The sequence below is a fragment of the Pinus tabuliformis genome, chromosome 2_1 (assembly GCF_031772625.1).
Source record: "Pinus tabuliformis cultivar Carrire ecotype Pingquan chromosome 2_1, CPIR1, whole genome shotgun sequence".
Taxonomy (NCBI): Eukaryota; Viridiplantae; Streptophyta; class Pinopsida; order Pinales; family Pinaceae; genus Pinus; species Pinus tabuliformis.
In genome coordinates, this window is record NC_142299.1 from 201087163 (window position 1) to 201102960 (window position 15798).

At 39.7% G+C, this 15798-nt stretch overlaps 1 long non-coding RNA gene across 3 annotated transcripts in view; it reads right to left on the bottom strand.

Moving 5' to 3' along the window:
* The window catches only part of LOC149199431 (uncharacterized), a 38400-nt gene extending 23008 nt beyond the window's left edge, over positions 1–15392 (bottom strand). For all 3 annotated transcript variants that reach the window (XR_016253779.1, XR_016253781.1, XR_016253777.1), the window contains exon 1: positions 14953–15392. This is a non-coding gene — a long non-coding RNA (uncharacterized LOC149199431). The remainder of the gene's footprint in view (positions 1–14952) is intronic.
* Between the last annotated feature and the right edge of the window lie 406 nt (positions 15393–15798).

A 15798-nucleotide genomic window follows, 5' to 3' on the forward strand; every position in this document is an offset into this window, starting at 1 on the left:
TCTGAACTATGGAATCGGAGGTTTGCTCACCTTCATTATAAATCTCTACCCAATGCAAGACAAATGGTGACAGGGATGCCCGAGTTCCGAGCAGAGAAAGAAGGTGTATGTCCTAGATGTTTTGAAGGGAAGCTAAAAAGGGGACCATTCCCCTCAATCCAAAGCAAGACCTCCGATATATTGCAGTTGGTTCACTCAGACATATTTGGTATGATGCCTATGAACTCCTTGGGAGGATATTTATATTACCTCACTTTTACAAATGATTATTCTCGCAATATTTCGATATACTTCTTGAAAAAGAAGGATGAAGTGTTCACTTGGTTTCGTCACTTCAAAGCCTTGATCGAGAATCAAACCGAAAATAAGATCAAGATCTTAAGGAATGATAATGGGACTGAGTATAAATCCAATGAATTCCATGACTTTTTCAAAGAGGCTGGCATTAAGAGGGAGACTACAACACCATATAATCCTGAGCAGAATGGTGTGGTGGAAAGGAAGAATCGGACGATTGTGGAAGTTGTCCATGCTATGCTCCATGATCAAAGACTTCCAAAGTTTCTATGGGCCAAAGATGCGAATACCACCGTATATGTGCAAAACCGATGCCCTCATCAAGCATTGGGTTCCAAGACTCCCGAAGAGATGTTCACTAGTAAGAAACCTGACGTATCTCATTTTAGAATTTTTGGAAGTCCTGTATATTTTCATGTTCCGAAGGAGAAAAGGAATAAATTGGGTGCATTTGGAAAGAAAGGATCTTCGTGAGCTATAGCGAAAATACTAAGGGCTACAGAATCTATGTGCCTGGTCAAAGGGAAATTGAGATTACCCATGATGTCACCTTTGACGAAGATGTGGCTCTTAGCAAAGTTGACAATCTTCCTACTCAAAGGGGATCTAAAGAAGCTGACCCCCGGGAACCAAAGGAAAAGGAAGATGAGATCATGTCCGATGTGGAAGAACCTTTGGATCCTATTGATCCCCCTCTGCAAGAGTCTTCCTCTTCTAGGAAAAGGCCTTCATGGCTTAGGGGGACACTTGATGATTCTGAAGGACACATTGCACCCAGAGGGACTTTCCTGGAAAGTAAGAAGTCGGTCAGGTCTCAGGGATACTTGACCATCATGAGCACGATCATCCAAAATGAGCCTTCATCATTTGCGGAATCTATCAAGCACCAAGTATGGAAGGATTCTATGACTGAGGAATATGAGTCCATCATGAAAAACAATGTCTAGGATGTGGTCCCCAAACCCCAGGACAAAGCAATTATCACCTCAAAATGGCTTTAAAAGATAAAGCATGTAGTTGATGGAAGTGTTGAAAAGTATAAGGTTCGTTTTGTCGCTCGTGGCTTCTCTCAGAAGGAAGGAATAGACTATGACGAGATATTTGCACTTGTTGCCCGATATACCACCATCTGCTCAATCATAGCCCTTGCTGCTTCGCAAGGATGGAACCTACATCAGATGGATTTCAAGACCCCGTTCTTGCATGGTTCGATCAAAGAGGAAGTCTATGTGGAACAACCTGAAGGATCTGAGATTCATGATTGGGAATCTCACATGTGCAGGTTGGAAAAATCAGTGTTGTGAAAATCCCGATAAAATCGCGATTTTATCGTTTTATCGCAATAAAATCATGATTTTATCGTTTTATCACAATTTTTTCGATAAGCCGAAAATATTGCGATTTTTATACGAAATTATTGTGGGTAATTCTTTTTGCACGATTTTTATGAAATTATCGCGATAATTTAAAATTACCACGATAAATTCAAATTTATCGTGATAAAAACCGAAAAAATCGCGAAGCTTCGCAGCAGCGAGGTTTTATATAGTTTTTTTGGTTTTTTTTATGAATTCATTTGGACAATCACGTGCGGAGGGCAGAGGAGAGCTGGCAGACTAAGCTGGAGAGGGTTTGAAGCTAATTCGAAGTGCTTAGAGGAGAAAATCAAGAGGAGACCACTGATTTCTCCATAGAAACAGTATGTGGATTAAATTTTTTTTGTTTTCATTGTTTAAAAACATTGTTTTTGTATTTTTTCATTGTTTTTGGTTGGGTAACTTGGTATGGGCACCATTTTTATTTTTTTTTCATTGTTTTTAAAGATTGTTTTTGTATTTCTTCATTGTTTTTGGTTGGGTAACTTGGTATGACTATGGGAACCAATTTTTTTTGTTTTCATTGTTTTTAAACATTGTTTATGTTTTTTTTCATTGTTTTTGCCATTTGGTTGGGTAACTTGGGTTTGGAATGGTTGGATAACTTGTGTTTGAGCATTGGAATGGTTGTTTTTGGTTGGGTAACTTGGGTTTTCATTGTACAATGTAAAAATTAAAAATTAAAATACTAAATTGTAAATTTGTAACTTGTAATTTTGTAAATACTAAATTGTAATCCTTATTTTCCCATAGGTTCACAATTGCACCGAAACACCATTCAAGTTTGCAACTTCAAAGTTCAAAAACAAACATGCCAAGGAAATTGGATCCTTTCTGGGAATATGGTGAACCTAATGCTTCGAATGATAGACTAAACTTGAGTTGCAAGTTGTGTGGCCACCCTATGTCCGGGGGGGTGTACAAGTTGAAGTATCACCTTGCATAAATCCCTGGAAAAGATGTGGGGCCTTGTACAAATACAAATCCTGAACTCATCCAAAGAGCCATGAGAGCATTGGAAAATTTAGACCAGACTAGAGAGGCCAAAGAAGAAATCAAAAGGCAACTAAAAAGGTCAGCTGAAGGAAGTGGCACTGGTTCTACTGCAGCATCAACCAATCCGATAGCCGCCACATCATTTTTTGTTCCTCGAACCACACTTGGTTCACAGCGATCTATCAGTTCAATGCTAAAAAGAACTGAGAAAGAACAAGCTGACAAGTTGCTAGCAAAATTTCTACTCTGGAGTGATATTCCTTTCAGCATTGTAAGGAATAATCCATTTTTCCAACCTGCTATTGATGCTATTGCAAGTGTTGGCCCAGGGTACAAAATCCCTTCTTATCATGATTTCAGAGGCCGGATTCTTCAAAATGAAAAGCGTGACTGCACCCAAAAATTGGAGGATTTTAGGGCATCATGGGCACAAACAGGATGCACTATTATGTCAAATGGTTGGACTAACCAAAAGGGGAGAACCCTTATAAACTTCTTGGTTAGTTGTCCCAAGGGGACTATGTTTATCAAATCTGTTGATGCATCTGCACAAATCAAAGATGCAAGAACTTTATCAGATTTGCTAGATGTGTTTATTTTGGAGGTGGGTGCAGAAAATGTTGTCCAAGTCATAACGGACAATGCTGCAAATTCTGTTGCTGCTGGCAGGATGCTTATGGACAGGCAACCTACTTTATTTTGGACACCTTGTGCTGCACACTGTATTGATTTGATGTTGGAGGACATAGGGAAAATTCCCTTTGTCAAAAATATTGTTGATTCATCCAAAAGCATTACAAAATTTATATATAACCATACATTTGTGCTTAGTTTGATGAGAAGATTCACCAACAACAAAGAGTTGGTGCGCCCCGCCATTACACGGTTTGCCACCAGTTTCATATCTCTTCAATCCCTCTTGAATTCTATGTGGGATGTGAAGAGAATGTTTCTTTCAAAGGAGTGGCATGCTTTGCCAATGAGCCACAAACTAGAGGGAGAGGCCGTATGCAAACTAGTTTCATAGCAGGAAGACTTCTGGGCGGGAGTGCAGGAGGTGTGTGCCGTTACTAAACCTTTGGTAAAGGTTCTTCAGTTGGTTGATGGTCAGAAGCCCGCAATGGGCTATTTGTACGAGGTCATGGACAGGGCCAAAGAAGCCATTCGGGCCTACAATGATGGTAAGGGAGATGATGGGTTTCAGAGACAACTCCTCTAATGGGGAGTGATTGATGAGCGATGGAACAACACACTCCATCGTCCCATTCATACTGCTAGGCTTTTCCTGAACCCTGCATTCTCTTACGCATGTGGGTTTGATTTTGATGCCGAGATCATGGATGGATTCTTATCCTGTGTCCAGAAGATGGTGCGATCTCCAGAACAACGTATAAAGATCTCTAAACAAATTGAGACATATAGGATGGCAGGTGGCACATTTGGCTTTGAGATGGTTGTCATTGATAGAACGATTAAAATGCCAGGTATTTTTTAGTTTGTAACTTTGTTTCAAATTTCATTGTCTCTTCAAATTCCATTTTTTTCTTGTGTTTATTTAAAAATTTATTTGTAATTTTGTTGTAGATGCATGGTGGAAAATGTATGGTGGCAAGGTACCCCTTCTGCAAAAGCTTGTCATTCATATCCTCAGCCAAACATGTAGCTCCTCAAGATGTAAGCGCAACTGGAGTGTATTTGAAAAAATACACAACAAGAAGCGCAACAGGTTAACACTTAAACATTTAAAATATTGCAAATTTCCAAATAAATTTTTGAATTCATTAAACAATATTTTTTTTTAATTATTAATTATTATTTCATGATCTTTGTACAGGTTGGAGTCCCAGCGACTTAATGACATGGTCTACGTCTACTACAATCTTCGATTGTGGTTGAGGCAACTTGAGAGGACACCTGATGTGGATGCCATCTCATTGGATGGGATTGACACCACTGCTGCATGGAGGGTTGGGGCCGAGAGGCCTCTCATGGAGTCTGTTGATGATTGGTTAGTGCAAGATGTAATGGAGGAAGAGCAGGAGGAGGAGGAGGAGGAGGAACAGGAGGAGGAGGTGACACCACCTGTCTGGGCTACCACTGCCACTAGTAGAGGACGTGGTCTACCTCCTATAGCTCCTACTTCTAGTTCTTCAGCTTCTAGAGCACATCAGACTCCACTGCCATATCCACCAGCACGAGCACCAACATCTACATCTAAAGGGAAAGGGAAAGTTGTGGCATTTTCTCGCAAGAGGGGCAGAGGAAATCAATAGGATTAGACTTTAGTTATTTTCGTCATTTTATTGTATATGACATTATGACATGATGAGATACATTATCATATTTTTTGTTGATATTTTGAGGCTGAGTTAGGACTCAGGAGTCAGGACTTACTATTCAGGACATGATTTAATGTTATGTGTGATTTTAGCACTAGAAATGATATTAAACATCTTATATATTAGTTCTTTTATCATATTTATGTGTCAATGTATTTATTTTATGTTGTAGATGGTTTATATATTAAAAAATTTGAAAAAAATGAATATTTTTGTACCAAACGATTATTTCCCGATAATTACGATTTTTTCTGATTTTTTCCTCGCACCGATATTATCCCGATAACGATTAATGCAACATTGGAAGAAATCCCTCTATGGGCTTAAACAGGCACCCCGAGCATTGTATGAGAGGATCGATAGCTACCTGATGAAGCTGGGATTCACTAGGAGTGAAGTCGACCCTAACCTTTACTTTAAGGTTGAAGATGAAAAACCTCTCATACTGGTGTTGTACGTTGACGACCTCTTTCTAACAGGTGTAGACCCTCTCATTCTCAAATGTAAGAGGGAGTTGGCTTCTGAGTTCGAAATGAAAGACCTAGGACTGATGCACTATTTCCTAGGACTGGAAGTCTAGCAGAAACCAGGGGAGATTTTCCTATCTCAAGGAAAATATGTGGTGAAAATATTGGAGAGATTCGGTATGGTGGACTGCAAGCCCGTGACTACCCCGATGGAGCTTGACTTCAAGAAGTTAAGCGGTAGTGTTGCCGGACTTGTTTTACGAAATGCTATCGAGTATCGTCAACTCGTCAGAGCATTAATGTTCTTGGCAAACTCCTGTCCGAATATATGCTTTGCAGTCAACACGTTGAGTCAACACATGGTTGAGCCTCACAACACACATTGGATTGGTGCCAAGAATCTGTTGAGATATCTTCGTGGCACAATCACTCATGGGTTGAGATACATTGTCGGAGATGTGAGACTACTTGGATATACCGATGTTGATTGCGCAGGCAGTGTAGTGGACAGAAAGAGCACTTCCGGGTGTTGTTTCTCTTTGGGATCTACCTCGATATCCTAGATGAGCAGGAAGTAGAAGTCGGTGACTTTGAGCACCGCCGAGGTAGAGTAAATTGTTGCTAGTATGGCCTCTTATGAGGCGGTCTGGTTGCAAAAGCTCTTCAGTGAGATGTTTGGATTCACATTGGATACTACCGTGATCCTGTGTAGCAACTAGAGTGGGATTCATCTATCAGAGAATCCCGTATTTCATGATTGCTCCAAACACATCGATATCAGGTACCACTATATCCGGGATATGGTACAGCGGAGAGCAATAAGGCTCCAACATATCGATACAAATGAACATGTCACCGACATTTTGACGAAGCCCTTGGGAAAAGTCAAATTCCTCACTTTCTGAGAACGACTTGGTGTCATTGAGAGGCCCTCTTATGAGGGTCATGTATGATGCATATATTGAGCTCTGGGAGCTCTAGGGGGGCGCGGGGTACTTCTTGGAGCGACATGCGACCATAGAGTGATTCACCATCCCCTCGTGGTGCACTATGTACAGTGTGAACGGTTCAACCTTCCCCTGTGACACCCCGTGGCGACTGTAGGAGAGAATGATTAGTTCTCTTGTGGGCCAGGATGATTAGTTCTCTCATGGCGACTATAGGACAGGATGATTAGTTCTCCCGTGGGCCAGGATGATTAGTCCTCCTGTGACGACTATGAATAGGATGATTAGTTCTCCTGTGACGACTATTGGATAGGATGATTTGTTCTCATGTGGACAGGATGATTAGTTCTCTTGTCGAGGCATCCTACCCATGTAGTCTAGGACTCATGGGAAGTACCTCTCATATGATCAATGAGTAGGGAAATGGGATTAGAGACCATTAGTAGTACTATCGATGGACGCATCGTTGTATCTACTGTACTCCCTATGCTAGGATGACCTCCACTGATATGGGATCAATGATACTGATCTGGGATCAGCGAGAGTGGTATGACACACTCTGATACTAACTTCGAGCCAGTGGAGGATGGTATATCCTTGATCATTTCTTCTTCTTCATAGTTCAGTAGAGCAGAGCAAAATAGAGCAGAGTAGAGCAGAACAGAGCAGAGCCAGCAACACAAGGCTGTGCATTTGATCATTGGGACAGTACCTACGGTCAAGCAGATTAGCTGATGGAGCTTTCCCTAGTTGAGAGGGAGTGTTAAAATTGACAACTAAGGCCAAACTCCATGTGGGTCATCTCATTTATGGTAGTTGATATTTTTCATACATTCCTCTTTTCGAGAGGTGTAGGATTGATCTAAAGATCATCCGATTCTGACAAGTATTTATGGAGATATGAATTTATTTGTATTTACTTGACAAATTGTCAAGGTCGGCGAGCAACTAAATGTGTGGCACACATGCCCAGCTAATCATATAAATACAAGTGAGGTTGATTCATTTTCAACTCATCTCATCTCTCACATTCGTCTCTCTCTCCTTGCATATTGGGTACACACAAGGAAGAAGATTTCTCTCACGTGGGAAGTAAGAGGACGCAGGAAAAAAGGACGCATAAATAGTTGACTGCATTGACCAAGTTTGACCAAGGCTGCTAAAGGTCTCTTTGACCAGCATTGACCTCAGAAAAGTGCGGTTTTGGTGTGGTTGCCTCTCCTAGGAAAGTTGTAGTTTTTGGCACGAAAATCAAGGCAATCCAACCACAAGTTTGACCAGTGTTGACTTCCCTAGTTTGGGGTAGCAAGTTGACTTCAATCAACTAGACTTTGACTGTGTATTTAGGGTTGTTTAAGGGTTGATTCTTCAGGCTGTTCAAAGACTAGTTGACCGGGAAATTGACCAAGCATATTGGAGGTCAATTTCATCCCATTTGACTAATTTTGTTGTTGCTGATTTAGGGTTTGCTACTGATATAAAATTACAGAATTCTAATTTTGTACTATTTCTCTCTACTGAACTATTGAAGATAAAATAAGATTTGATCAAAGGGTTTCCCCACATTAGGGTTTGTCCCTGGCTAGCCGCCACATCTTGTGTCTCTTGTCTTGGCTTGTTTTTTGTCGATCGTTTAATGTTCTATCTGCACTTTACTTAATGCATATGTGACTGCTAATCAGTGGTTAATAAGAAGAAAAGAAGTAAATTGTTCTAAGAATAGAACATACCATAACTTAAAAATCTGAGCATGATAACATTGTGTGGTTTGTGATAAACTTGTTGACACTTTCATCACCTCTATATATAGCAAGTTTCAAATCATGTACAACTGTGTGGACCATGGTGTCTCTATAATAAGTGAATTCAACAAGTTGACTATACAACGGGAAGGAAAATGCAACATTCTGGGATTACATATTGAAAGAGAAATGCCTTTTCATTATAAGTTCCAATCGATTGAGTATTGTATTAGCCTTACTTATATTTTGCACTGTTGAAGCTTCCCACAACAAGCACAATTTTGGAGGTCCTTCAATCTCATCTTGTAGCCTTTTGATAACATTGTAAACTTGATCAAATTTCATGTTCCCCATCAAGGGTACCAAAATTATTTGATGAGCCCCAAAATCCCATAACAACAATTTCTAGACAAGCCATGAGTTCTTATATAGCATTAATTTCTCCAGTACTTCTCAAAGGGTGGCAAGCCCAATGCCTCAAAAGGCATTCTACAGATAGAGCCTTGAAGATTTTGTAGGGAGAAATAACTCTATATTAAGAAAGATCATCATCTCGCTTCCTTTTATGCAAATGTGCAACTAACTCTCCAAGGTTATAGATTGTAAGTTCTTCTTGAATAACTCCATCGAGTGGGGCAGACCCTAAAGAGATTGAATGGAACCTACCCACAAAAGCTGATACATATAGATTATGTAACAAGAATTTAGCTCCACTGGAATTTGATTCTTTGACCTTTCCAAAGGCACCAATAATCCTCTTCAGCGTAAATGTCATATCAGAAATTAGTGCACATTTAGGAAGGTAATATAAAATAAATGCACCTGGTTGTATTACTAAAGTCGTCACACCTAATTCCTTCAAGGTTTTTCGAGGTTTGCATTTCAAAATCTGCAAAGCCTCAAAAGGAGACAGACTACTGGTTGACTGATAATCATATTCATTTGAGAAGGGGAAAAAGGTAATAGAACACCTTCCTTTAACGATGTTTCCATATTTAAAGTCTTAATACCCTATGGCCTACAAATTTCCTTAACAAATAGTGGAGGATATGGTTCCGCAACTTATTCATTGAAAGTATGCCAATGGACCATTTTCTCAATTAGGCCATTCCCAAAGGAACTGCACCATTTCTGGTGTATTGTCCCCTTACCTCGATCAAAGACTATAACTATGTTGTTGGGTAACTGAGTGGAGGTATTTTTGTTGCTATCTCGATGATGATACATATCCCCCAATTCAATACCTGCCATTTTACAAGAGTTTAAAACTAAGTTGCAGGAAACGTGGCCCTAGGGGGCGTTTCGCCAGGGGAAACGAAACGAAACGCGTTTCCCCGTACCGTACGGCCTAGAAATGCGTTTCCGGCCGTACGGCCACGTTTCCCGAAACAGAAACGTGGCCGTACGGCCAGAAACGCATTTCCAGGCCGTAAGGGCCACGTTTCCCCAAAAAAAACATTTGTTTTTTTATTTTATTTTTCTAATGTAGATCTCTTACATTTGTTTGCCCTAGTGTTGATATGCAGTTCATGGTAATGTTAAATTCTTAAAGTAAAAGTGATATTCTCCTTTATTTTTCATTTTCATCCTTTTACTTAAATTTTTAACATTACCATGAAATGACTCAGGATGTTTGAGAGTGGTTTCGCCGTCATTGGATTTCATATGGAGAAAGTAGAATTTTAGATCTTACTCAAAATCCAGCAGACTTATCTGTTTTTCAGGATTTCAGGATTGGGGGGATTTCAATGTTTCCATTGGATTTTATCATGTACTAGGGTATGGAACTTGTATTTAATCGAGAGAACAAAGCCCTCTATGCAGGGGAGACTCCCAATAATCAAGAGAATGTAGGGTACTAGGGTATGAAACTTGTATTTAATCAAGAGCACTAAGGTCATTCGACTATGTAAGAGGAGACTCCCAATCAACCACGAGACAAAAAATTAGAAATTTCTCGTGGCTGATTTTGGATATTTCTATTTTCATTATGTGATTATTCATGAGTAAATGTGATGTAAATTTAGATACTTATAGTCTATGCATTGACAATTGACAATTTTATCATAATATAATAAATTAGAATGTATCATATATGCTTTATGATTGCACATATTTCTTAAATTCCTAATATATATATATATATATATATATATATATTCGCATTTCCCCGTTTCCAAAATTTGGGGAGGTCGCGTTTCGTATCGCTTCCCGTTTCGGAAACTCGTACCCGTTTCCCCGTTTCGTGCAACCTTGGTTTAAAAGAGTCTCCTTCATAATTTTATCCTTGTTTGAACTTTGGGTAAATTTAATGCTTCTTCCTTGTAAAGTAATCACATATGGCAATAAACCCAAGGTCCTGCTACTCTATGTTGCATCCATAATATTTTCTTTAAGAGTATTAGGGATAGCTGGATTATCCCTCTCAAATATCTTCCGTTGACGTCTAACGTGTTCTAAGAAGACTCCAAGTCATCTGATGGACAACTCAATGTGTTGTTCCTTGCTAGTGGTTGTTGGCTTAGTGGGGCCTGACCCAGGTTCAGAAGTGATTTAGCCAAACAAATCCCAGTACTACTAGCCCTTTCGGCAACAATCCGTGGAGCGTGGATTGAGGTCTCACCCGAAGTAGTATGGGAGGGTGCTAGAACCAGGTTTCCGCACCCTGGAGATGTCTGATAGTTTCAAGTGGTCCGCGGTTTGACCCAGCGCACACATCGCTACGCACACTTACTCTTACCTTGCAGCCTGAGATGCTGCCTTCGCGCAGCCCTATTCAGGGCCCAAACAAATTTATTACCCAAGTTCCTACTCGCAGTCCAAGATTAGTTGATTAACTTAACTTATGTGTATGCTTTCAGTTATACTTAACAATATTCACAATTCATATAAGTGCATGCAATAAACAAACAGTATAATTGCCAATGATATCAACCATGAAATAACTTAAGAACATATACATGCAATTCAAATAAAACTTCTCTTTATTATTTTCTTCCTTCGGTTACAGACTCGACTCTACCCTGCGCACTCAGCTGCAGGGGTCCGCGCACTCAGCTGCAGACTCTACTAGGCCTCTGCGCACTCAGCTGCAGAGCCTCTTCCTACTACTACGACCCAAGACACTTAGATTCTTCCTCTACACTTTGCTAACCATCAGATTTCATCCAATCAATCTATTCCATGTCTATCTCTCTTCACAACATAGAGCCTCGCTCTATTTATACAATCCCATGGTCTGCGGACCATGGGTAGGCCGACACTACATTCAAAACTTTTGGGCGGACAGCCCTATGACTCTAACATACAATTCGCGCTTCATGCCCGCACTCCGCGGATCTTTGCAATAATATTATTCAAAACTTGGGCTTTGAGCCCCAAAACATGCTGTGGGGAGATTCCATGCCCAACAGTGGTAGAATATTTCTTATTGATATTATCACCAACATTATTTATAGAATGGCCAATATCACCATAATCTTCCTAACTAGGTTTGGACTTTTTTGGTCCTTTGTTACCTGTCAAATAATCATTTTCATTGATGCCCTGAGGATGCTTTCTGGAAAAGTGATCTTCATATCCTTCTCCATATCCTTTGTTTGATTCATCACTTTTCTTCTGGCTCCCTTCAGATGTAATTTCCAAGGCTCCTTGATCTTTGGCAGTCTTCAAGTATTCATCTATGCCTGCCTTGGTATACACCACTAGGTCTTTAGTTCTGCTTATATCATCATCTTCAGACCTGTATATACTTTCATTTTTTCCTTGCCATCTTGATGATACCCACGCTTCCATGACCTCTGTCACCCTCAAGAAATTTGTAGATAATTGCTCAAACAATTCATGTGTTGTCCTTTGTTGCCTTGGTATTTCTTTAGCAACAACTACTAGCCCCTCCTTCTCTCCCATGGTACCTTGAATTCTAACTCTAGTTCACTTGTCTTTAGGCCCACAGCTGGCCAAGACCAAGGCTCTGATACCACTGTAATGTTCCTTTCCGGAAAAGCCTTAAATTTTCAATAGGTTTCTGAGTGTGTGTGAGGTTTAGTGACGTGTTCTAGCAACAAATTAGCCACGTTTAGCCATAGGTTCACCTTTACAAATTTCACCCAATTAAATGTGCATAAAAACCAACATGCATACCAAAATAAAGTACTCCAAGCGCTCACATAGATTTATGAAAGTTCAGAAATTTACATACGTATATAGCTGGAACATCACAGAGAAATAAACTAGAGGAGCTTCTTTCACATTAACCAACTAAATACACAAAGACATAAGAAAATAAAGGAACCTGTGACCTCTATCTCACAGTGTGCTTCTAGAGTGGCAGTTGAAGAAGGGATGCGACCAACAATACATCATAAACTTTAGCAAGGAAATATTCTATGTGTTATTCCCTCGGGGTACTAGGATTTCAATGGTTCACAATTAACAGATTTGTAATCCAACAGATGGGAAACTCGTGGCCCTTCCTTTGAGGCTGATATGACATATAAATTTTGCCCACAAACTGTCTAAGTGCACCCAGAATTCTTAACACTGCTTCAGTGCAGAGTAAAAGGTAACCGGTTGATCTCCTGCATCCCGACCCATCTTTCATATCTCAATGCATGCGTTCAACACTTTCAAGGGGGTTGGCTCCATGTCATGGTTCTTTTTTGTAATTAATATCTATCCAAGAGCCGGATTAGTCACTAGAGCGATGTCATCCTTAGAGCTAGTTCACAGTTCTTGATGTCCAGGAAGCCCACCTGGGATTTCAATTTCGTTTGGTCATTATTACTACCACTGAAAGTCCAAGGCCAATGCAGAGATAAAAGTATTATGTGCAATAGTGGATGGGTGAATTCAGTAAAGAGTAGGCAAATATTTATTCATTGGAAAGAGAAAGCATTGTTTTATTGTTGATCTCCATTTTGTTTTCTTTTCTATTGAGAAATGACCGATGACCACAATCTATGTGAGCAGAGCTTGCTTGGGCATACAGATTTGTGGAAGAAAATTATGTACATCAGGTTGTTAGCCAATGGTGGATCCCATCCAAACCTTCAAAAAGAATCACCATTAGAGTATATCTAGTGAAAATCTTGTAAGAGGAGGTGAGGGACTTGGCGGTGCTCATGAACTGGATGCATGAATTTCCAAACACTCGATACATATGGGTGAGTTCGATATCAATTATGTATGAGGTCCTCAAACACGAACATTGTGTTCAACTGGGCAGATTTAATTATGAGCAGCCTTGCTGGAATATACCGAAAGACAAGGTGACTGGGAAGGGTGAAACAACCTGTTTCTACATGACATCATATCTCATGTTTTGCATATGTGCTTGTGCAGTTAGTTTTTTAGGCTTCAAACCAACCTAGGAACCTACATTTGAGCCAATGCATGTAGATTACCAGAGTTTGTGGAAAACCAAATATTTGCGAGAGTATATTGCCATCTGTACCTATGTTTTAGCTCTCCTGCATGAAAGTATTTATGATGAAGAATGTCCATTATTTTTAGTCAATTCGATATTAAAGTAATGAAATCGATCGGGGATTGGTATGTGCAAGAAGAAAGCTGCTATATCAGGATCTATAGGGTATCTACTGCTCCCCATAAATTGTCGAAATACATACCAGTCATTTTGTTTATTTTGGAGACAAATTTGCACGGGGTGACAAGGACTTTAAGGAAGAGTAAGAAGGAGTTGTGGCCTAAGTTTACTTTCACTATGAAGGATTTGAAGATAGAAGATGTATCCCATGGTGAATAATTTGCAGCTCTAGATGGCCCAGAAATTGATAAATTCGTGGCATTGGTGTCTATATACTACTCAACACTGTGGGTGTCCCTAAACTTAGTTAGGGCAGAGAGGGACGTTTCCTTTATGCCCAAAATATGTCCAATTGCAAGAGAAAATTACCACAACATTGGTATTGGCAAGGGATTCAACTCGATCACCCTTAGGAATCCTCCAACAAGTGATAACAACCCACGTTCTATATCAAAGCAAGGAATGTGATCCCCTTCATTCCTAATCTCTGCCTCTACAGAACTCAGGGAAGTCGACCCACAAACTTGACTTATTTCTGGCTTGGGAAACAGTGAAACTCGTGCTTCGTTGAGGAAGGAATACTAGACTTGTAAAATCAGATTATGATTCCAATAATCTCTGTGCCAAAATTCTCTTCAGATCTTCAGAAATAAGCACAAAAATAAAATCCCACTAGGATGGAAAGAATGTCCACGAAGAAGGGAAAACCAACTAGGGTAGTAATGAAATCTACCGTTGAATCTCCGAAAACAATCAAAGTTGCTGCCAATCGTTTAATATGTCTCAGAACTAACCATGTTATCAAACTTCTCCAACTTGATATCGAATGTGGTCTTGTCGGGCTTCTTTTCCTTGGTTTTCAGATCACCAAAGGCCAGATGCACCTGAGGGATTTCTACGGAAGCCTCTACTAACATCATCTCAATGCGGGGCACCCTCAACTTATCCCTCAGGCAGGGACCAATTTTCTTTCGCTCTTCCGGGGAGGCGATAGTAATGCCTTCAGCGAACTTGAGGATTTTATTAGAGAGAAGAGGTCTCGGGCCGTATGGATCATAGTGGAGAGTGCCAGTTTGAGCTCCAAATGGAATGTACAAAAGTGATCTCTGATATTTATTTGTGGCTTCATGTCTCGAAGAGAGAATGGGAATTTTTTTAGAGGCTAAAGAAAACCTTAATCTGTACCAGAATGGTAGTCTCACGCTTTTAAAGATGAACTAAAAGTTGGGAACGGACTCACCAGGTTTTGAATATATCGAAAGGAGGACAACTGCTTCAGGAAGACATATTTTGCCAACTACAAGAGAATAGATGCATCCAAGGTTTTGAACCTGCAACCATCAGACCTTCAGGAAGACAGATATTGCCAACCACAAGAGAATAGATGCCTCCAAGGTTTTGAACCTGCAACCATCAGATCTTGATAAAACGCTGAACCCTAACAGATGTTTTTCGAATTATGTAATACCAACAAATGAACTTTTTGAAGGAGCAATGATGAGTGATACGATAGCTCCCTCCATGTGACTTATTGCACAACACGATCATTATTTCCAAACCAAATCGCCAACCAGCGGATGGGGAAGATATGTTTCATGTGATTACATTTAAGAGGATGTGAATATAGATAATTGAAACGTATGTGACTGTTATTGCACAACAAGATCATTATTTCCAAACCAAATCGTCAAGCAGGATGGGGAAGAGATGTTTCATATGATTACATTTAAGAGGATGTGAATATAATGTTTCATAATTGAAACGTCAAATATATGAGAGCCCAATAAAAACAAAAAAATACCCATTTCCACTTACGCACACTTACACTTCTATGTATCTAAAGTTGCCATTGGAGCATATTTCCTTAAAAAAATTCACTGAATTGGTATCTTGGTCGAAAGCCAAAAATTAAAATAAATTATTATATATTTAGACTTCATTATGATGTATCTTTTTAACTCCATCAAGTTATGTATTTTTTTAACTCCATCAAGTTTAGTAAATAAGATTTCATTTCCCGTCAAAAAATGCAAGGTAGAGTGGAAATGTTTTGGTGGGAAATAAAGGATACAATAACATTTATGTG